The following is a 22610-nucleotide window of genomic DNA, read 5'->3' on the forward strand; positions in this document are numbered from 1 at the left end:
CCAAAGGCGGACGCCTGATGGGGCTTCACAAGAGCTGCTCCCCTCTGCACAGGACCAGCATGCTGAGGGTTCACATTTGCTTGTAATTTGTGGAACTTTAACCCCACCCACTGGAATGTTAATGAGCCAAGAGGACAAATAACTTTGTATTCACAGCTGCATTCAATCTGAACCCCTTAAGTGCACATCTGTGTCGCCCCAAAGACGGACAGCCTTTTGCGCAGCCAAAGGCTGTGAGCCATTTGCTGCTGTTCAGTGATGTTTGGTGATGTTAAAGTTTCTCTATTTCAATCTGAAACTCACCAGCCCTTTCATCCCCTGTACCCAATTCTCCAACTTTATCTGTTGTACATGAAATGTCTGTGAATTGACTGTATAACTCTGTTCTTTTAATGTAACCATGTATTGTTATAACTCTGTGCCCAGGACATACTTGAAAACGAGAGGTAACTCTCAATGTATTAATTCCTGGTAAAACATTTTCATAAATAAATAAACAAAGTACAAAGTACAATATGTGTCCCTTATATTATGTAATATGTGCAGTGTGTACATGTAGCAATAAGAGGAGTTACATAACTAATATTTGATGAAGAGATTTAGCCTTCCTTAACCCCAGTGTTGTTGCTGCAATCCCACATACTTATGGCAACAAATATTTGAACTAAATATCTAAAATGTCCCCCTCACTCTTATTGAATTAGTGCATTACTTTGTAAAAGCTGCTCAGAGAAACATCCAAAAGTCTGAATTTTCATCACAATTACAGTGGGGACTTTTATCAGTTGTCCCCCGAAAAACAGGGAACAGAAGTGTTGTTTTTTTCTTAGGGGTATATTAACACATATTAGTGCGGCCAACACTATTTAGTAAACCCGCAAAATCAGCAATAGGCGAACCCCCCCTCAAAACACTTTGGAGTTCTCTCTTCTCCATTCTGCAGCATGTAGTTTACTGTGACAGCAGAATACAGTACGTTTCTAGGCCAACAAAGGCCTTTCAAAGGGTGTTAAAAGCAGGTCCTTGTTGGACTTCAAATAATGTATTCTGCTGTTTCACATTAAATGACAGGCTGCAGCAAATTCTGAGAAGAACTCAGTGTTTTGAGGGGGTATTTACCTATTGCTGATTTTTTTTGTGTTTTCTTATCATAAACTCTCCTATTGAAATGTTCCAATTAGAACAGCTCCCTGACCCTAAGGTTCTTGCCACTGGAGGTGTCCAATCAATGTGATTTTTTAGCAACGATGATCACCCTTTTTAGGCCTAGACCCACAGAATAGTGCTAAACCGTAGCCTGCATTTACTCCCATTTATATGAATGGGGAAAGATGGGTACTAAAGCTTAGCACCGTTTGTGCATCTGGGCTATAACCGGGCATCTCAAATGTAATATTTTAGCGCAACAAGTAGGCCAGGTCTTCATAGCAACACAGACCTAAGTAAGATGTCTTAATGGTAATTACAGTTAGGTTAATTAGTTATTTAAGTATTAATTATGGAGATCTTGAACACTTGGCCTGTTACTAGTAGCAATCATGAGGAGACTTGCTTTATAGTGTAATTCACGAGGAACACTAGTTTATACGTTCATATCCAACACATAGATGTTATCTTGGTCTATTTTTATAACAGAAACTTGGCTATGTAATGAGGTTCCCTGCTACCTTAATATGAGGTAATAATAGGGTGTCCCACGTAACAGGATTTTCTAGGAGCCAGCAGGGTTTAGCTTCAGTCGCAGGAATCCCATGCTAGTGACATAAGGGATAGGTTCTCCTAGCCGTACAGATGTGTATACTGTTTGTTCGCAGAAGTAAGACTGAATGATTTATCTTTCTTCACTGATGGAGAGGAATGGCTTCCCCCGGTATTAACCTCTTTCCTGCCAGAGGTACATGCAATGTCGCCTTGCAATATGTTGCATGACCCTTTCACTACGAATGCGTTAAATAATCATATTCACCAGTGCATCACAAATCTAACTGATATACCTGGCTCTGTTCTCCTGCCATCATATTCATTATAAGGCTGAATAGCATCGTGCAATAAATACACGTCCACTTTATTAGTGTAACTTCCCTTTTGATTTGTGTGTGATACGTTGTTTAGACAGATGGATTTGGTCAGTTAAAATTCCACTTAAGCTTGATACATTGTATCGGCCTGACACACAATAATATTGATATATAATTCCTGTTCAATCTCTAATTAGATTTTGGCAGGATGGTCCAAGTGAAGGAAAATCCCCCTTATCTTCCTTATTGAAATGATGTTTTATCAGGCAACCTTCGGTAATGGGACCTCTTTTAATTAAGCAGTTCTCTTCAAAAGGATATTAAACTTAATTCCCTTCCATTCCCTTCTTGCCCTTGTTGTGTCAGCCTCCTCCTACATTGTAACATTGATTTATTAACCCTTTGTAATGTGTTGCAAGAGAAGGGTTAAAGCAATGATTGCAGTGCCATAAAAATGATCCGTTATTTTGCTTAATCACTGGAAAGATTGCAAAGTATATCTTTATTAAGAAAACACACACTTTTTGTCTGATGTCACCTTTTAACTGACTTCTTATGCTATATCACAGTTGTTATCAGAGGGCAGGGGAAGTCAATTATGTTTTGTCAAGGTCCAACTTTCTTGGTCAAGGTCCAGACTCCAGAGAAACATTTTTCACAATGCAAGTTCCTCTATCCAACGAACACATACAATGTTGAGGAAAGTGCGGATCACCGGTATGTTGGAAGGATTGGTCGTGACCTCCCTCTCTCAGCATGAGATCCTCACAGGACCGCTGGCACCCCCACCATCCGTCGCTCCCAAGATAGCCAAGGCAGGCTGCGCTCAAGGCTGCTGGTGACATCACGCCGCAAAACCAACGCGTAAAAGGCAGCGGCTGCAGATGGTTCCTACAGAGGCCACTCCAGCGAAGTGCAAAGATGCCGGCCAACTCATAAGACCTTGCTCTGAGAGACAGACGCTGTAAGGTAGTGAAACCAAAAAAAAAGATGCCTCTGGCAGCCTGGATTTAGTCCTACTGATTGCCCTGGTGACGGGTTGCAGTGGGATGGTATAAGTGGGAATAGAATACCAGATCTTGGTTATTATAAAGCAGGAGGATACAATAGTATATAGGCCCACAGTGCAATTACTTCATTCATTTCTCGCTGGCTGTTTCTGAACTTAGTATTATAAATGCCTTTCTAAAAGGAAGTCCAAGGAGCTGTGCCCCGTTATTTGCCAGGTTAAAGCTGCAGTTCAAACTGACGGTTTAATTTTTTTCCCATTCAATATGCGCAGCAATACAACCTGCACACTGACAAGTGATTAGCTAAGTTGCCAATAGATTCGTTCTCCTGTAATCGATCGCTGAAGATTCAGCTTGGGGTTCTTTATATCACTGTTAAGGCTGCAGAAGAGGACCCACGATGCAAAGTTCTGTGCAGAAGATCATGTGACCAGGCAGGCACTAGATACAATTGGTGCACTGCTAGAGAGAGGGCAGGGCTCAAGAGCCAGAGCCGGTCTCAGAAGAGGAAGGGGATGTGACTTTGTAAAGGGTTGCTATAGAAACAAAAATGCTTGTTACATTAGAATACATTAACATGTCCTTAATATATATATATATACAGTATATAAAAAATAAAAATAAAATAAATATATATATATATATATATAAAAAAAAATAAAAAAAAAATATATATATAAAATGCTACAAGTATTTTCTCGTAGTACAGAACTGATTTATTTAAAAAAAAACAGACATGTAGGCTATTACTTGAACTGCAGCTTTATCGACATTATTGAAACCAGGCACACGACAGCCACTGGACTGTCCATTTTACTTTTACACGCTTATGCACTTTGGAGATATCTACTTCTAGTTTTATAACATTGTAAAATATGTTTTTTTTCTACCGTTTCCCAAAAAATAAAACATTTTGACACCAATTCATTACCTACATATAATAGGATTTATAAAGCATTGTTAGCCTCTCTGGCTGTGAGAATGTTAAATGATTGATTAAAACTCTTGAGTTATCACACTATGTTGAAAGTACATTCACTCACCTATATAATCACTTTGTAGTGTTCTTCCACATTTATAATCTGCCCAAAGTCTCCTTGGTTATCTGAGATGTTACCCTGCGATTCACAACTTCTCTGCTCTCCTTCTCTGCTTTTAAACATCCATTCCAACAAATACATTGCGCCTGAGCCACAGAGGCTAAAATGCAGACGTTTAGGATGGAGACCAGAGATATATCGGGAAGGCTGTCATCAATAATGTAACCCAGAAGACATGGAGGTTGTGTGCGGGTTGTCCCCATCTATTTTTTTTTCTCTTCAAATGCTGCAATTCAACAACTGCCTCAGATTAAACATGCCAGGAAGGACGTAATAACACAGAGAAGCAACAAAAAGGCTTCGTAGCTCGCACTGTAAAGCATATCAAGAGATCAAGAAACCTAACGTGCTCACAGAAAGAATAGAAAGGGAGGGGGACAATAGTCATTCAAATACTAAAAGGGTGTAAAAGAAGAATGACAGCAAAAGATGGCAAATTGAACCATCATATTCTATTGATACATTATTAAAATATCAATCAAGGTTGCATTACTTGTTTATTTTTTTTTGTTTGTTATAGAATTGAAGCAGGGGGTCTCTGGAGCTGAACCCCATTAATTTCTGCTCTGGGGTCCCCCTGCTTCCAGAGTTACTTAACTCCCTAGGGGGTGCCGGAATCTCTGCAGCCAGGGAACTTGTGTGCCTAACATAATGGCGGCTTAAAACTCCCGCGTCACGTGGGCCAATAGGAAGCCTCGATGTCACCCGTTGCGGCTTCCTATTGGCCAGAGTGACCTGGAATTTTATTTAATGAGATATCGGTACCCCCTACGGAGGTAAGTATCTCTGGATGCAGCGGGTCCTCGGAGCTGAAATGAATGGGGTTCAGCCCAGGAGATCCCATGCTTCAATCCTATAACAAAAAAACAACAACAAAAAAGCAAGACATGTAACCTGGATAATTACTTTCATCAAAATGTACTGACAGCAAAACCTGGGAAAAAGAGGAACCCGATGAACACATTCCACTGCTTGCTATCTGATTGTTTTCGTGTACTTATCTGGTGCTGTTTTTTTGGTATCACATTTTGCAGCGGTTTGTAAATGAGATACTTTGATAAATAAAACCCCTAAAAACATCATCTCAATAACTGTTCAATTGCATCAATTTAAACTAAAATACCCAGGCTTGAACCTTCTTACCGTAAATGCATAGACCTCTACACAGAAATCTGGAAGTGACCACTATCATCTAAGGGAGTGTTTTTCAACCGGGGTTCCCCAGGCATCCCTACAATTCTTTGCAGTTCCTTACAATGCATTTGATCTCAGATGCGCTATTAGTGAGTGTTGGGGTTCCTTACAATGCATCTGATTTCAGACGCGCTATTAGTGAGTGTTGGGGTTCCTTACAATGCATCTGATCTCAGACGCGCTATTAGTGAGTGTTGGGGTTCCTTACAATGCATCTGATCTCAGACGCGCTATTAGAGAGGGTTGGGGTTCCTTACAATGCATCTGATCTCAGACGCGCTATTAGTGAGTGTTGGGGTTCCTTACAATGCATCTGATCTCAGACGCACTATTAGTGAGTGTTGGGGTTCCTTACAATGCATCTGATCTCAGACGCACTATTAGTGAGTGTTGGGGTTCCTTACAATGCATCTGATCTCAGACGCGCTATTAGAGAGGGTTGGGGTTCCTTACAATGCATCTGATCTCAGACGCGCTATTAGTGAGTGTTGGGGTTCCTTACAATGCATCTGATCTCAGACATGCTATTAGAGAGGGTCGGGGTTCCTTACAATGCGTCTGATCTCAGACGCGCTATTAGTGAGTGTTGGGGTTCCTTACAATGCATCTGATCTCAGACGTGCTATTAGAGAGGGTTGGGGTTCTTTAGAATGCATCTGATCTCAGACGCCCTATTCGAGAGGGTTTGGGTTCAGCAGAATTTCACAATATAATTTTAGGGTTCCTTAACCAAAAAAAAAGTGTGAAAAACACTGATTTAAAGGGTTAAGGAATGTTTCTCTCATCCCTCAGTCCCATTTGGAGCTGCTTCTGCAAATGTATAAATATAAGCATTACATGAGAGACTTGAATGTCTTTATCTGGGGTTAGTTCATCTCTCCCTTCACCTAGATACGGGTGTTAGCTGAAACTGATAATGGTGATCTCCAGTATTATAGGCCCTCTCCTTCTGCTTCACTGGCCTTTCCAATTCCAGTTTTGGAGTCACACCTTTTGTAATTCAACTACAAGATAGTAATAAACTTGCTGAATTGCAGCAAAGATTATATTCCCCGGCAAGTGCCGAACGGACTCCTGCAGTCACTGAACAACACACGCTGTTATGGACTTTGGCTATTAGAGAGAGTTGTATTAATGAGCAACTTACCAACGTGTTGTTAACCATTCCATGGTTAGCTGTAATTAAAAATAAATGGGGCCTGTTTGCTGAATGTAGTTACTGAATAAACAAAATCCTAATTGATGTTGGGTCCCTTTTTCTGGAATGTCTAACAAGGTATCTGCGATGGTGTGGGAAAGTCATACAACTGCATGGGATGGTGAGCAGCTAGGATGGAAATCACCATAAAACACAAGTATAGTCACATCAAACCCGTTTGGGACTGGTTCACCAACACAGATGACAAGAGGTGGTTTAATGTAGAGCAGGCAAACTGCAAACAGATTTCTTTGGCACAATTGGTAGCAAAAAGTAGACCAAAAAACAATAACCTACTACCTACGACAGAACTTACATTACAAATCTGGGATACATTGGCACGATCATTTAACTGAATCCCTCTTCCTTCCCCACTAGGACCTATCTGTTTTAATTCAAATTTCCTCCCAGCACAAATGTATAATCGATTTAAAAATTGGAACAAAATTAATATTATAAGACATTTACATTATACCAAAGAATCGATAATAATTGGGAGATATTTACGTTTCAAACATTGAGAGAGAAGTACGCGTTGTCATAGATCAATTCCCATCGTAGATCTATTCCCATACCTTCAAATTAAACCCTGAGGTAACTCTACCGCGGTTAGAAGTAACATCTGTAAACCTTTTGAAGATTTTCTAACCACAAAGTCTAGTAAGAAGGGTGTTATAGTATGAATTTATAATCTATTAGTGAACTCAACACCCATTACACCTATTTCCTTTCCTATTGTCTGATTTTGCTGCGCTTATTGTATTATTATAATTCCCTGTCATGTATTGTCTTTGTAAAGCGCTGAGAACACTTTTGGTGCTATATAAATAAAGACATACATACATACAAAACATAAATACCAGCTTGACTGGGAAGAGGGCATCGTGTAACGTGTGCTCACCACAAACAGGGCAGAACCGCGAGGCTGAGGTGGGGATTTTAGTATACACCGGTGTGCAGATTCGTAGTCGTGTGGCCGGGTCAGGGTAGGAGAAGTAGAATAGTATTGATACTCGCCGTGGTCTGGGGTTGGAGAGGTAGAATAGTCGATGTGCGTAGCCGAGGTCCAGGAGTAGAGATGGTGGGAGTCCAGGTACAAGCCAAGGTTAGGGATAGGAGATGGCGGGGGTCCAGGTACAAGCCGAAGTTGTGGATAAGAGATGGCGGGGGTCCTGGTACAAGCCGAGGCCGAGGGTACTTAGAGACAAAACAGGTTAAGCAGGATTGCACAAGGCAAGCTGGGTGCTTATGGGTAGCACTTAATCGCAGGTAAGAACTACTATGCTCTGCCAATTTGGAGCAGGGATTGGTGAGCATATAAAGGGCTGCAAGCCAATCAGAGGAAAGCTGCAAGTGTTGATGTCATCCGCCCACTCGATCGTCAGGAGGCAGAGTGAGCACCGCAGGTGAGGAAGATGAGATAATATCCTGCTGTCAGAGTTAACTCCTTGTTGAGTCCTTTTCCCTGACAACAGTAGAACGGCGCCTACGCAAAATCCTGTTAGCGTGAGGCGCGTCACCAGTGGTGTCACGGACACGTCACAGGAGCAGGATCTAAGGCCGATCCTCACACATCGGTGCTGAAATTGATGAAGAATCGTGGGACAGGATTTGGAAAATGCCATTACTTTATCAAGATCGGCTAACACTAGAGAGGTTCAGTATAAGGTATTTCTCAGATGGTATTAAACCCCAGCCAGGCTTCAGTTGATTTATATGAACGTGTCCAATCTCCGTTCGAGAAACTGCAGAAGCGAATGGTTCCTTTTTCCATATTTGGTGAGAATGCCCCATTATTCAATCATAGTGGAAGGAAATTAGAGATTCCGTACAGGAAGTCACAGGAGACTCAATCTCGCTTGATCCCAAAATATTTATTTTAAATGACCTACCCAGCAAATGGTCTAGCTATAGGACGACTCTTATTACCCTTCTGTTGTGTGAGGCTAAATCCTTTTATTGGAAATTCCAGGGGATCCCACCCAGTAACTCATGGTATACTAGAGTTTGGCAGTTGGTGGCTATGCACCAACTGCCTTTAAACAAGTAGAAACCATGGAAATACTTTAGTATATGGAAACCCTTTATTATATACACACAAAGAGATAATAGCCGATTCTTCAAACTGGTAACCCTACAAAACCGTTTTTTTTAAATTTTAAATAAAGCACGAAAAGACTGGAGTTCTTGTTTGCAAACAACCTAATTCTATACACAGGAACAATGTATAGTACTCAATGTAATATTTTCTATTTTGCTTCTTTTTCTGTATAAATGTATTTTTAAAATGAATACATTCAATGGTGCTCGTCCCAGATAAAAAGCGGACCCGCAGGACTGAGGTAGGGGTATAAGATCACCGACCAGAGTTAGAGTAGTCGTGATCCAGGCAGAGGTCAAGTTAGGCGGCAACGGTGGAAGTCCGGATATAGGCTGGGGTCAAGGCAGGCAGCACAGGAGCGGGGGTCGAGGTCAGCAACAGGGAATCCAAAGAACAGGGAGGGCTCAGGAACAGGGCAGGCTCAGGGATAAGGACTCAATGGTGCCAGGAACACACAGGAAAACATACTATGCTCAGGCAGGGGCTGGGAGTATTCTTCCCTGAAGAAGTATTCATTACGAAACGCGTAGGAGAGGGCGCGTTCCAATACCTTCCTTGTCTGAACCCCATTGCGGCTTTATTTCACTGCATAATTCGTGCGTATGACCTGTGGGACTTCCACTCTATTGAACATTGTGAGCAGAGAGACGCGAGCATAGACGGGCGCCGTCTGATGACGTCAGATGCTACTGCGGTCAATCCGGAACTGCCTGTGAGAATACCGTGTCGGAGCTGACGGCTGCTGCAAGGAGATCCCTGAAGGAGGTTTAAACTTCCCGCCAAGCGGCTTGCCGGAGACTGGTGAACATCATACGAGGAGGATTTCCTAAGAGACGTGCAACCCTTTGCTGAGCTGTATACAGAGGACCAGAGGACTATCCAGATACACATCAGCCTGCACATAGCTGTTTCCTGCGAGTGGTAACATGTCCCTAACATGTCATGCTGAATTATGCTTTTATTGATGTACGTGCAATAATCACCATTTTACCCTATAAAATTTATTTTTAATACTACACCATGAGGTTTTTTTGCGCTGTTTTCTTTTTCTTTTTTCTGTATTAGCTGGATAGCTGAGCCATCCCCTAAGAGCAGCAGCACAAAACCTCCATATACCAAGGTTGTATTTATTTTGATCACAATATCACTTAATCCTTATATACCACTAATGAGCGCAATATTTGTTTGTTCCACAGGGGCTGGGAGTCACTGACTTCTATTTAAGCCCTGGAACAGGTGCAGCCAATAACCAAGTTCAGGAAGAGGCTTGCCAGCAACCAAGATGGCCACCACAGCCACGTAAGGGCAAGTTCCAGCAAAACCCTGGACTGGAACTCTTACAATACAAATGTTTGTATTTCTATATATATGTATAAAACAAACAAAACAAGTAAAGGGTTATCCTCACCAGCCTCTTCTAGTTCATAATGACCAATGGAATGAGGCACAACTGTGCATGTAAAGTCCTACTGAATGGATGGCAGGGTCATCATCGATTCACAGTACCAGTCATTTTACAGATGAAGTCAATGGAATGTTTTACTTTGGAATGATTCCAGTACTCAGAATCCCTTCCCCAACCTCATTTCTACTGTATGTTTCGTGAGTAAGAGTGGGGTAGCTGCTGAATGTCAGACAGGCTTCTGTTAGGTGCATCATTACATGCCCTTTAGGGGACCTGTTCTTGGGCTTTAGAATAAGTATAACGTGCTGCTGCTAGATCGGTAATTTCTCAGAATATGCGTGTACATTTGGAGATCTGTATTTACGTGCAAATGTTAACTTCAATTGGACGGTGACCTTTGAAGGTTCACCAACCATAGGCCAATGTCAACATTGACTTACCTTTTAGTAATACCGTGCTGGCTGCGCCGTGCTTCCGCAGGCCCCAAAAAGTGAGGGGACGCTTAAGAAATGCACCAATCCTACAGAAAAATTTTGGAAGGACAAGTTGTGAATCAGAATAAAAATGTGCGCTAGTGATTTGATACGGAGTTCCCAGCTGCCACACTCTGTAGTCTAATGTTATCTGCTACATATATTTGTTTAATGCAGATCTCCCCACCGCAGCCTGTGTTTGCTTCTGTTTGGACTCTGCATTTGTTTGCTCCTGATTTCAAGGCCCATTAGATAGAGAGGGTCAGGATTAGTTTTTCCTGAAAAGCAGGTAAACACTGACTGCTCCTGAGTGGGCTAATGTGACCACCTGCTTCTACATAACCACATACGCCAAATCTCATATCTACGATTATTTGTGCTCCATCTGTCGTTGTGGCTGGCTCCCCGGAAACTATTCTCACTCACTGCCACCTATCTTTGGGGCTCTACATAAGCATTTAGGTAGCTCACACATTATAATGACAACACAATCCTCTTAAACCAAACGCACACGGGAAGTCTTCTTGCTGTTAAACTCCGCAATACAAGAGACATGTCCCAAAGCGCAGGGCTTTTCAAAGCATAATGCCATTGTCTTCTGCGGGAAAAGGGTCAAACTAAAAGGGGTGAGAAGGAATTAAGTTAAGTACTAGGCTCATTTTTGTACAAGCGGCCTTTACTTTGTCTACAATAACTAAATACAGCTCAGCACCGTTATAACGCGATCCGTTACAACGCGGATCCGCTTATAACGCGATGCAGGCGTGGCTCCCAATTTTCGTATGGATGAATACTTTACAACACGATTATTGGTATCTTACATACTTTATTGTACAATGCATACAATTGTACATTATTTCTAACGCGATCCGCTTATAGCGCGATGTGATTCTCTGGACCCCAAGCACAGCGTTATAAGGGGGTTGAGCTGTACTACAGTACAATGTGAAATGTTCCATTATGCTATCTAGAAATCGTGATTTAAATAAATCATCAACACATCACTTTCAGGAGCTCTTTGAAACAGGCACTTAAACGTATACAGGTTTCCAGGTGGCACAAAGTATGAATCTATTACTCGCCTAACGGGATATTGTTAACACTTCCACATTGTCATCAAATGTCCCTGCGTGTGACTTTTAACAGGGCACAGAAACACAGACATTAAAGTCAGATTAGGCCGCGCATAGCCCTCCTTTTTCTTTTATATCTTCTATTAAAAAAAAAAAAAAAAAAAGACACCCTTTTCTCCACTCCAGCCCCTCTAGTCTATCACAACAGTATTTTTGAATGGATTTAATGTACCACTGCTGCCGGGTGGCTATGCCATGTGTCCACTACCTTTTCTGTAGTGGTGTACTTCCTCACATTTACAACCATGAAAAGTTAGAGGACTGGTGAGGGTCAATTTTGAAGTTCCAACCTATACTTTGATGGATTGTAGGCATTACATTTTACAATTGTACATAATATATATATATATATATATATATATATATATAATCAAAAAAGAATAGACGATACCGTTCTGTGGCTAACGAAATGCTTTTATTCTTGCGAGCTTTCGAGATCTCTTCATTATAACACCACATTTCGTTAGCCACAGAACGATATCGTCTATTCTTTTTTGATTATTAAAGCTCGGCTAACATGGTACTGATACCTCTGCATATATATATATATATATATATATATATATATATATATATATATATATATATATATATATATATATATATATATATATATATATACAGTGGTTGACAAATCACCAAAAAATCTACTCGCCACCTACAGTAGTACCAAACGTGTGCTGCTTGGGCCAATATTTACTCGCCCGGGGGTTAAATCCACTCGCCCGGGGCGAGCAAATGTATAGGTTTGTCGAACACTGTATATATATATATATATATATATATATATATATATATATATATATATATATATATATATATATATATAAAATTGGATTATAAGCTCTTTGGGGCAGGGACTCCTTTTCCTATTATTTTATGTCTGCAGCACTTATTCCCATTGTGTTATAATATTATGTCACGTGTATTGTAAAGCGATATGTACTTGAATGGCGCTATATAAATAAAGATATACAGTACATACATATTATGTCAGATCCATAGTAATAATTAAGCTATCACAGATTTCTGTACATTCAAATCCCTAATATTTTGCACTGTAGGTATTCAGTTTGGCTCTGCCTGATTAGGAATGCATATTCCTGTTATAGTGCCAAATATTACACATGTTCATCTCATTTTGCCTGTCTTTTAAGAAGATCCATTGTGCTGCTTTGATTATGCGGCGTCCCAGCAGATCTGCATTAAATCTATACAAAATGCATTTACATTGCACCTGAATTTTATCTCGGATTCTGCTGGAATACATAAACAACAGCAGGGACGTTATTTCCATGGTTTACTAATGGACTTGATGTTACATAATTAACCCCTGTTTAGTTTGAGCTACATTTCTGCCCCAGTGAGAGTCTTGGCTCTACGTAAGTCCAGAAGGTATATTTTAGTTCCTGTATCTGTTTTTGACGTTACGTAGGACTGGAATAGCTAGAGTGAGCAGCATGATCCTGAGAGAGAAAAGGGCCCATGTTACTAAGCAATGCTTTAGTATTCCATAATAAACCTTCCAGCACCGGAAGACACCTCACTCTCCATTCATATGAATGAGACATAAGGGCCCATATTTGCTAAGCTGTCTTCTGCCATTAGACACCTTCCAGCACTAGAAAACACTTGACCTAAATGGGCTGTAAGGGGTCTCCTTGCGCTAGAAGGTGCCCCATTGCTAAGACGGCTTAGTACAAATATGCCCCAAGTAGTCTTGTGATCGCGGAAGGTTATATAGTTACACCGTTACATAGTAGTTACATAGTTACACAGGGACATAGTAGATGAGGTTGAAAAACGACACGTCCATCAAGTTCAACCTATGCTAAATGTAGACGACAGATACTTTATCCTATATTTGTACTTACAGTATATTGATCCAGAGGAAGGCAAACAAAATCCCCAGGGAAATATCATCTAATGATGTCCCATAAGGGGAAAAATTAATTTCTTCCTGACTCCAAATATTGGCAATCAGATTGCTCCCTGTATCAACATCCTTCCCATGTTTACTTATTTGGTATATCCCTGTATACCTTTCCTTTCTAAAAACATGCCCAGCCTTATTTTGAAGACATCTATTGTATCTTCCATCACAGTCTCCATGGGTAATGAATTCCACATTTCAACTGCCCTTACTGTAAAGGTGTTTTATGGAAATGTACAATTGAGTAAATATGGGCCATTGTCTCATGTGTTTGTTGGTAATGGATTACTGGGCTTAAACATACTGTTAGTGCATTACAGAGAAAGCTACCACAAGATTGGCTTGTTAATCATTTTACTGAAGAAGTATCCTACCAGTACCATGTATTACTTTACTACAATTTCCTCCATCACTTAAAGTGTCAATGTTCAAACCCAAAGGTCTGTTACTCTGCTTTATCCAGCAGTGGATACATTAGTGGTAATCTATTCTGCAGTTTGCCGCAGTAACAGGTGACAATCTGCCAGATAAAGAGTGCTCCGTGTTTACTCTTTCAAAGTGGCATGGCAGGAAACATAGTCTCATTTACCAAATGAGCCTAATTCTAATCCTATTGATCTAATAAGATATGCAATCAATGTGACACATTTATCAAGAAAATTACACAACACATGAACACTTCATTCTTATGCCAGTTGGTTAGTTCTTGGATCGTTCGATGGCTAAAATACTCTACATTAAACATTAAAAAATCGGACACTTGTTATTGTTTTTAAAATATGATTCAAATGATATATCTTCATGGTGTTATCATATTAACCTCATTCACTGCGTGGCAGGACTCCTCCAGCAGGAACGAGTTGTTATCTTAGTTCAGGAGTGGCCAACTCCAGTCCTCAAGGACCACCAATGGGTCAGGTTTCAGAACAGGTGTTCAATAAGTGGCTCGGTCAACGACTGAGCCACTGATTGGGCCACCTGTGCTGAAACAGGGATTACCTTCAAACCTGACCTGTTGGTGGCATTTGAGAACTGGAGTTGGCCATTGCTGTAATTATTATTTTTTGGTTGAATTTGAAAAAACATCTGCAAAGAGCTGGAATAGACGGGACAAGTGGAAACAGACAGTCCTTTTTAAGACGCAGCTCTTTGCAACCTTAAGCAATATATTTTATGCCTATGTACACCAAGTTCCAATGAATATATACATATATATATCATACAGAACACCTACCTACGAGCTCATATTGGACCCCCAAAATACCCACAACATATATATAAGCATATAAGTTTCACAGAGGAGTGCTACTGAGCATGGCAATATATATATAAAACCAGAGACATAACATAAAACACAGACAAAGCTCAGTGCACATCCAGAAAAACTTATATACGGTACAGTGCCTAAATATACATGTGTAAATAACTAATAAATAAAATGGTCTTTTAGTTTAACATTTTGGCCAAATTGTTGTAAACCCTTGAGCCAACTACACGGCAGATCATGTTTCAAGGGTCCCTAACACTAATATAGATTCTTAATAACCTGTGCATTGCCAGGAAGAATGATTTATAATAAATCTGTCAATATAAGTTGCAAAAGTTCTAAGTCTGATTGAAGCTTTTATTAACCTGTACATTACCAGGAAAAGCACTCTGTAATAGATTTGTCACAATCACACTGCATGCAGGCAAGTTCCCCTGATAGTTGGAGATGCCATGGAGTGAGCTTTTAACCATTTAAATGTGGGAGGGAGTGAGCTTCAATTAGGTAGGAGGTTGCCACCCTCCAATCAGCCAAGACTAGCTGAACAAGAATTATAAAACATACAGAACACCTACCTACGAGCTCATATTGAACCCCCAAAATACCCACAACATATATATAAGCATATAAGTTTCACAGAGGAGTGCTACTGAGCATGGCAATATATATATAAAACCAGAGACATAACATAAAACACAGACAAAGCTCAATGCACATCCAGTGCACGGTATATACATATATATATGATATATATCATTCTTCCTGGCAATGCACAGGTTATTAAGAATCTATATTAGTGTAGGGACCCTTGAAACGTGGTCTGCCGTGTAGTTGGCTCAAGGGCTTACAACAATTTGGCCAAAATGTTAAACTAAAAGACCATTTTATTTATTAGTTACACATGTATATTTAGGCACTGTACCGTATATAAGTTTTTCTGGATGTGCACTGAGCTTTGTCTGTGTTTTATGTTATGTCTCTGGTTTTATATATATTGCCATGCTCAGTAGCACTCCTCTGTGAAACTTATATGCTTATATATATGTTGTTGGTATTTTGGGGGTTCAATATGAGCTTGTATACATATATATATATATATACAGTGGTCGACAAACCACCCAAAAATCTACTCGCCGAACAAAAAAATCTACTCGCCACCTAGTACCACACGTGTGCTGCTCGGGCCAATAGGAGCTCGCCACGATGTTAAATCCACTCGCCCGGGGCGTGCAAATGTATAGGTTTGTCGAACACTGTAAATATATATATATATATACTAGCTGAGAGACCCGGCGTTGCCCGTGAGTTAAATTTCCCGCTAGGAAAGGGGGGGGGGGAGAGAGGGGGAAAAGGGGGTGGGAGGGGGGACAAAGTGGGAGGGGGGGAACAGTGGACAGGAGGGAGACGGGACAGTGGACAGGAGGGGGACGGGACAGTGGACAGGATGGGGATGGGACAGTGGACAGGAGGGGGAAGGGACAGTGGACAGGAGGGGGGGAGACAGTGGACAGGAGGGCGGGTGACAGTGGACAGGAGGGGGGGGGGGTGACAGTGGACAGGAGGGGGGGTGACAGTGGACAGGAGGGGGGGTGACAGTGGACAGGAGGGGGGGTGACAGTGGACAGGACGGGGGGTGACAGTGGACAGGAGGGGGGTGACAGTGGACAGGAGGGGGGTGACAGTGGACAGGAGGGGGGACAGTGGACAGGAGGGGGGGCAGTGGACAGGAGGGGGGGTGGGTTGCTTAAAATTTGCGGGTCCCTCCTCTCCACTCCCCCTGTATGTTTCTTTGCTCCCCCCTCTCTCTCCGCTCCGGCCCCCCCCCCATGCGTAGCTCCGGTCCCCACCCTACAGTGTCTGACACACACACACACACACACACACACACACACACACACACACACACACACACACACACACACACACACACACACACACACACACACAGTGACACACACACAGTGACACACACACACACAGTGACACACACACACACACACACACACACACACACACACACACACACACACACACACACACACACACACGTCACCTCTCCTTCCGGCCGCCGCCATCTTAGTTACTCCGCGAGGGAGGAAGGGGGTCCTTCCGGGCGCCGCCATCTTAGGTGCCGCGTGGCAGCTAAAGGCTGCCTGCCCACTGCCTGTCCGGCCGTCGGGGAGGGGGGGGAGGTGAGTGGAGCATGGGGGAGGTGAGTGGAACACACCGGGGAGGGGGGGAGGTGAGTGGAGCACACCGGGGAGGGGGCGAGATGAGTGGAGCACACCGGGGAGGGGGGGGGGGGGGTGAGTAGAGCATGGGGGAGGTGAGTGGAGCACACCGGGGAGGGGGGGAGGTGAGTGGAGCACAAAGGGGAGGGGGGAGGTGAGTGGAGCACACCGGGGAGGGGGGGAGGTGAGTGGAGCACACCGGGGAGGGGAGGAGGTGAGTGGAGCACACCGGGGAGGGGGGGAGGTGAGTGAAGCACACCGGGGAGGGGGGGAGGTGAGTGGAGCACACCGGGGAGGGGGAGAGGTGAGTGGAGCACACCGGGGAGGGGGGGGAGGTGAGTGGAGCGCATGGGGGAGGTGAGTGGAGCATGGGGGAGGTGAGTGGAGCACACCGGGGAGGGGGGGAGGTGAGTGAAGCACACCGGGGAGGGGGGAGGTGAGTGGAGCACACCGGGGAGGGGGGGAGGTGAGTGGAGTACACCGGGGAGGGGGGAGGTGAGTGGAGCGCATGGGGGAGGTGAGTGGAGCACACCGGGGAGGGGGGGAGGTGATTGGAGCACACCGGGGAGGGGGGGAGGTGAGTGGAGCACACCGGGGAGGGGGGAGGTGAGTGGAGCACACCAGGGAGGGGGGGAGGTGAGTGAAGCACACTGGGGAGGGGGGAGGTGAGTGGAGCACACCAGGGAGGGGGGGAGGTGAGTGGAGCGCACAGGGGAGGTGAGTGGAGCACGGGGGAGGTGAGTGGAGCACACCAGGGAGGGGAGGAGGTGAGTGGAGCACACCGGGGAGGGGGGGAGGTGAGTGGAGCACACCGGGGAGGGGGGGAGATGAGTGGAGCATGGGGGAGGTGAGTGGAGCACACCGAGGAGGGGGGGAGGTGAGTGGAGAACACCAGGGAGGGGGGAGGTGAGTGGAGCACACTGGGGAGGGGGGGAGGTGAGTGGAGCACACCGGGGAGGGGGGGAGGTGAGTGGAGGGAGGTGAGTGGAGTGCCGGTGGGGTGAGGGAGGTGAGTGTGATGCGGGGGGAGGAAGGTGAGTGTGATGGGGGTGGGGAGGAAGAGGACAGAGAGGTGAAGGCTGCAGGTGAGGTGTGTTGGGGCCAGAGGGTAAGGGAGCGGGAGATGAGCCTCCGGGACCGGCGGGTAAGAGAGCGGGAGGTGTGTGTGTGTGTGGTCACTGCGCCTCAGGCCAATGAGAGGTGTGCGGGGGCGGGTGGGCCAAGGGACCAATGAGATTTCCCCTAGGGACACAGGAAGATGCAGACAGGCATACAGTGCTTTCACTAATATATAATAAGATATGCTTCAAATATTCTATAGGATATAGGAGTGCCTGTCCCTGTTTTCCATATATATATGCACCTTAACCCTGGCTGTGCTCAAAGCTGTGACCATGCAGCAAGCTTAAGCTTATAGGAAACCATGTTAAAAATGGTTTTTGAAGCAAAAAGTGACACTGTGTGCTCATTTGCATGTCATTTCCCAGAATCCCTTGCTGCAGTGGAAGTGCTGTGTGCTGGGTGATAATGGTGAAAGGCGGGGTTGCAGACCTGCCTAAGACATGCAGATGAGCATACAGTTGTATTTACACACACATATATATGACAAAGAACACAAAGTATACCGCATCTACGGCAATAATAAAGATTACCCAAAAACTGTCATAAGTATATGATACTAGCTGATATACCCGGCGTTGCCCGGGCGTGGAAGAGCAGGGGGCATGGAGTGGAAGGGCGGGGGGGGGGCAAGAGGCGTGGAAGGGCGGGGAGGGCAAAGGGCAGGGGGGCAAAGGGCACGGAGGGGCGGGGGGGCAAAGGGCAGGGAGGGGCAGGGGGCCAAAGGGCAGGGAGGGGTGGGGGTGCCAAAGGGCAGGGAGGGGCGGGGGTGCCAAAGGGTAGGGAGGGGTGGGGGGGCCAAAGGGCAGGGAGGGGCGGGGGGGCCAAAGGGCAGGGAGGGGTGGGGGGGCCAAAGGGCAGGGAGGGGCGGGGGGGCCAAAGGGCAGGGCGGGGTGGGGGGGCCAAAGGGCAGGGAGGGGCGGGGGGGCCAAAGGGCAGGGAGGGGCGGGGGGGCCAAAGGGCAGGGAGGGGCGGGGGGGCCAAAGGGTAGGGAGGGGTGGGGGGGCCAAAGGGCAGGGAGGGGTGGGGGGGCCAAAGGGCAGGGAGGGGCGGTGGGGCCAAAGGGCAGGGAGGGGTGGGGGGGCCAAAGGGCAGGGAGGGGTGGGGGGAGCCAAAGGGCAGGGGGGGCCAAAGGGCAGGGAGGGGCGGGGGGCCAAAGGGCAGGGAAGGGCAATGGGGCCAAAGGGCAGGGAGGGGCGGGGGGGCCAAAGGGCAGGGAGGGGCGGTGGGGCCAAAGGGCAGGGAGGGGCGGGGGGGCCAAAGGGCAGGGAGGGGTGGGCCAAAGGGCAGGGGGGGCCAAAGGGCAGGGAGGGGGGCCAAAGGGCAGGGAGGGGGGGCCAAAGGTCAGGGAGGGGTGGGGGGGCCAAAGGTCAGGAAGGGGCGGGGGGGCCAAAGGACAGGGAGGGGTGGTGGGGCCAAAGGGCAGGGAGGGGCGGGGGGGCCAAAGGGCAGGGAGGGGTAGGGGGGCCAAAGGGCAGGGGGGGCCCAAAGGGCAGGGAGGGGCGGGGGGGCCAAAGGTCAGGGAGGGGCGGGGGGGCCAAAGGGCAGGGAGGGGCAGGGGGGCCAAAGGGCAGGGAGGGGCGGGGGGGCCAAAGGGCAGGGAGGGACGGGGAGGCCAAAGGGCAGGGAGGGGCGGGGGGGCCAAAGGGCAGGGAGGGGCGGGGGGGCCAAAGGGCAGTGAGGGGAGGGGGGCCAAAGGGCAGGGAGGGGCGGGGGGCCAAAGGGCAGGGCGGGGGGCCAAAGGGCAGGGAGGGGCGCGGGGCCAAAGGGCAGGGAGGGGTGGGGGGGCCAAAGGGCAGGGAGGGGTGGGGGGGCCAAAGGGCAGGGAGGGGCAGTGGGGCCAAAGGGCAGGGAGGGGCGGGGGGGCCAAAGGGCAGGGAGGGGTGGGGGGGGCCAAAGGGCAGGGAGGGGGGGCCAAAGGGCAGGGAGGGGGGGCCAAAGGTCAGGTAGGGGTGGGGGGGCCAAAGATCAGGGAGGGGCGGGGGGGCCAAAGGACAGGGAGGGGCGGTGGGGCCAAAGGGCAGGGAGGGGCGGGGGGGCCAAAGGGCAGGGAGGGGTAGGGGGGCCAAAGGGCAGGGGGGGCCCAAAGGGCAGGGAGGGGCGGGGGGGCCAAAGGGCAGGGAGGGGCGGGGGGGCCAAAGGGCAGGGAGGGACGGGGAGGCCAAAGGGCAGGGAGGGGCGGGGGGGCCAAAGGGCAGGGAGGGGCGGGGGGGCCAAAGGGCAGTGAGGGGAGGGGGGCCAAAGGGCAGGGAGGGGCGGGGGGCCAAAGGGCAGGGAGGGGCGGGGGGGCCAAAAGGCAGGGAGGGGCGGGGGGGCCAAAGGGCAGGGAGGGGCGGGGGGGCCAAAGGGCAGGGAGGGGCGGGGGGGCCAAAGGGCAGGGAGGGGCGGGGGGGCTAAGGGCAGGGAGGGGTGGGGGGGCTAATGGCAGGGAGGGGCAAGAAGGCAGGGAGGGCAGGGGGGCAAGAGGGCAGGGAGGGCAAGAGGGCAGGGAGGGAGGGAGGAGGGCAAGAGGGCAGGGGAGGCAAGAGGGCAGGGAGGGAGGGGGGCAAGAGGGCAGGGAGGGAGGGGGCAAAGGGCAGGGAGGGAGGGGGGCAAAGGGCAGGGAGGGAGGGGGCAAAGGGCAGGGGGGGCAAGAGGGCAGGGAGGGAGTGGGCAAGAGGGCAGGGAGGGAGGGAGGCAAGAGGGCAGGGAGGGAGGGGGGCAAGAGGGCATGGAGGGTGGGGGGCAAGAGGGCAGGGAGGGGGGCAAGAGGGCAGGGAGGGGGGCAAGAGGGCAGGAAGGGGGGCAAGAGGCCAAAGGGCAGGGGGGCAAAGGGCAGAGGGGAAAAGGGCAGTGGGGCAAAGGGGAAAATGGCAGGGGGAGGGAGGGCAGGGGGGGGGCAAAGGGCAGGGGGCAAAGGGCAGGGGGAGGGAGGGCAGGGGGGCAAAGGGCATTAGGAGGGAGGGCAGGGGGCAAAGGGCATTAGGAGGGAGGGCAGGGGGGGCAAAGGGCATTAGGAGGGAGGGCAGGGGGGGCAAAGGGCATTGGGAGGGAGGGCAGGGGGCAAAGGGCATGGGAGGGGGGGCAGGGGGGGCAAAGTGCATTAGGAGGGAGTGCAGGGGGGGCAAAGGGCAGGGGGAGGGAGGGCAGGGGGGGCAAAGGGCAGGGGGAGGGAGGGCAGGGGGCAAAGGGCAGGGGGAGGGAGGGCAGGGAGGGCAAAGGGCAGGGGGAGGGAGGGCATTAGGAGGGAGGGCAGGGGGGGCAAAGGGCATTGGGAGGGAGGGCAGGGGGCAAAGGGCATTGGGAGGGAGGGCAGGGGGGGCAAAGGGCAGGGGGAGGGAGGGCAGGGGGGGCAAAGGGCAGGGGGAGGGAGGGCAGGGGGGGCAAAGAGCAGGGGGAGGGAGGGCAGGGGGGGCAAAGGGCAGGGGGGGCAAAGGGCGGGGGGGGGGGCAAAGGGCAGGGGGGCAAAGGACAGGGTGAGTCAGGGACGCATTAAATAACCCATTCCCCTGCGTTTACTCACCTTGCACACGGCACACGAGCGGGGGGGTGAGCGGGGGGGGGGGGGGGGGTGAGCGCCAGGTGAGGGAGTGGCCTATGGGTGGTGAGAGCCGTGGGGAGGTGAGAGTCCCCCGCTGTGTCCTGGGCGCTCGCTCCGCTCCCCCGCTGACTGTAGCGGCCCGGGGGGGGGGGGGGGGGGGAGACCCAGGGAGAGGAGGAGTGCGCGCGGGTCCGTGTGTGTGTGTGTGTGTGTGTCATCACTCCGCCTCAGGCCAATGAGAGGTGTGCGGGGGCGGGCGGCCCAAGGGAGCAATCTCATTGGCCTGGCCCAAGGTCCAATCTGATTGCTGCTAGGGACACAGGGAGACACATACAGACAGACAGACAGGCAACGACACATAGGACACTTTGAGAAATATATAGTAGATAGTATCAAAAGACAGTGGTGCTCAAAGGATAAGGATAATGTAACACAACAGAAGAGTATCCATAAAACAAGCACACAGATATACCAAGAAAGGATATATAATTACAGATTTATTAATATTGAATAAAAACATGGGGAGAAATGTTTAAAAAGGAGGTGGTCTCACAACTGACAATTATGGTAACCATAAGGACAAAAGCAAAAGTGGTAGCAAAGGTATCACCACTAGCTATTGTAATAGGCAAACAGTTGTGCCCAGATGATGCCGCTTAGTAACTCAGCCAAAGGCACATAATATACTGTATAAAGTAACACAGTGCTGCAGAAATTATGTACTAGAAAAATGGAGTAACATTTACAATAACACTTATTCACATAGGGTTATATAAAACTCAAAATAGTGCCAGTGGAGTGGGAGTAGAGGCATTGTGCATTTAAGGCACCACGATCTGATGGCTACTCTGCAGAATTTTATAAAGTTCTAAACCCTCTAATTTTTACAAATCTTGCAAACTATAATA

At 47.7% G+C, this 22610-nt stretch overlaps 1 long non-coding RNA gene across 1 annotated transcript in view; it reads left to right on the forward strand.

Moving 5' to 3' along the window:
• LOC142470225 (uncharacterized) overlaps nucleotides 1-22610 on the forward strand; it is a 140648-nt gene that overhangs the window by 32804 nt on the left and 85234 nt on the right. The window lies entirely within an intron of this gene.

This window comes from Ascaphus truei, chromosome 19, assembly GCF_040206685.1.
Source record: "Ascaphus truei isolate aAscTru1 chromosome 19, aAscTru1.hap1, whole genome shotgun sequence".
NCBI lineage: Eukaryota > Metazoa > Chordata > Amphibia > Anura > Ascaphidae > Ascaphus > Ascaphus truei.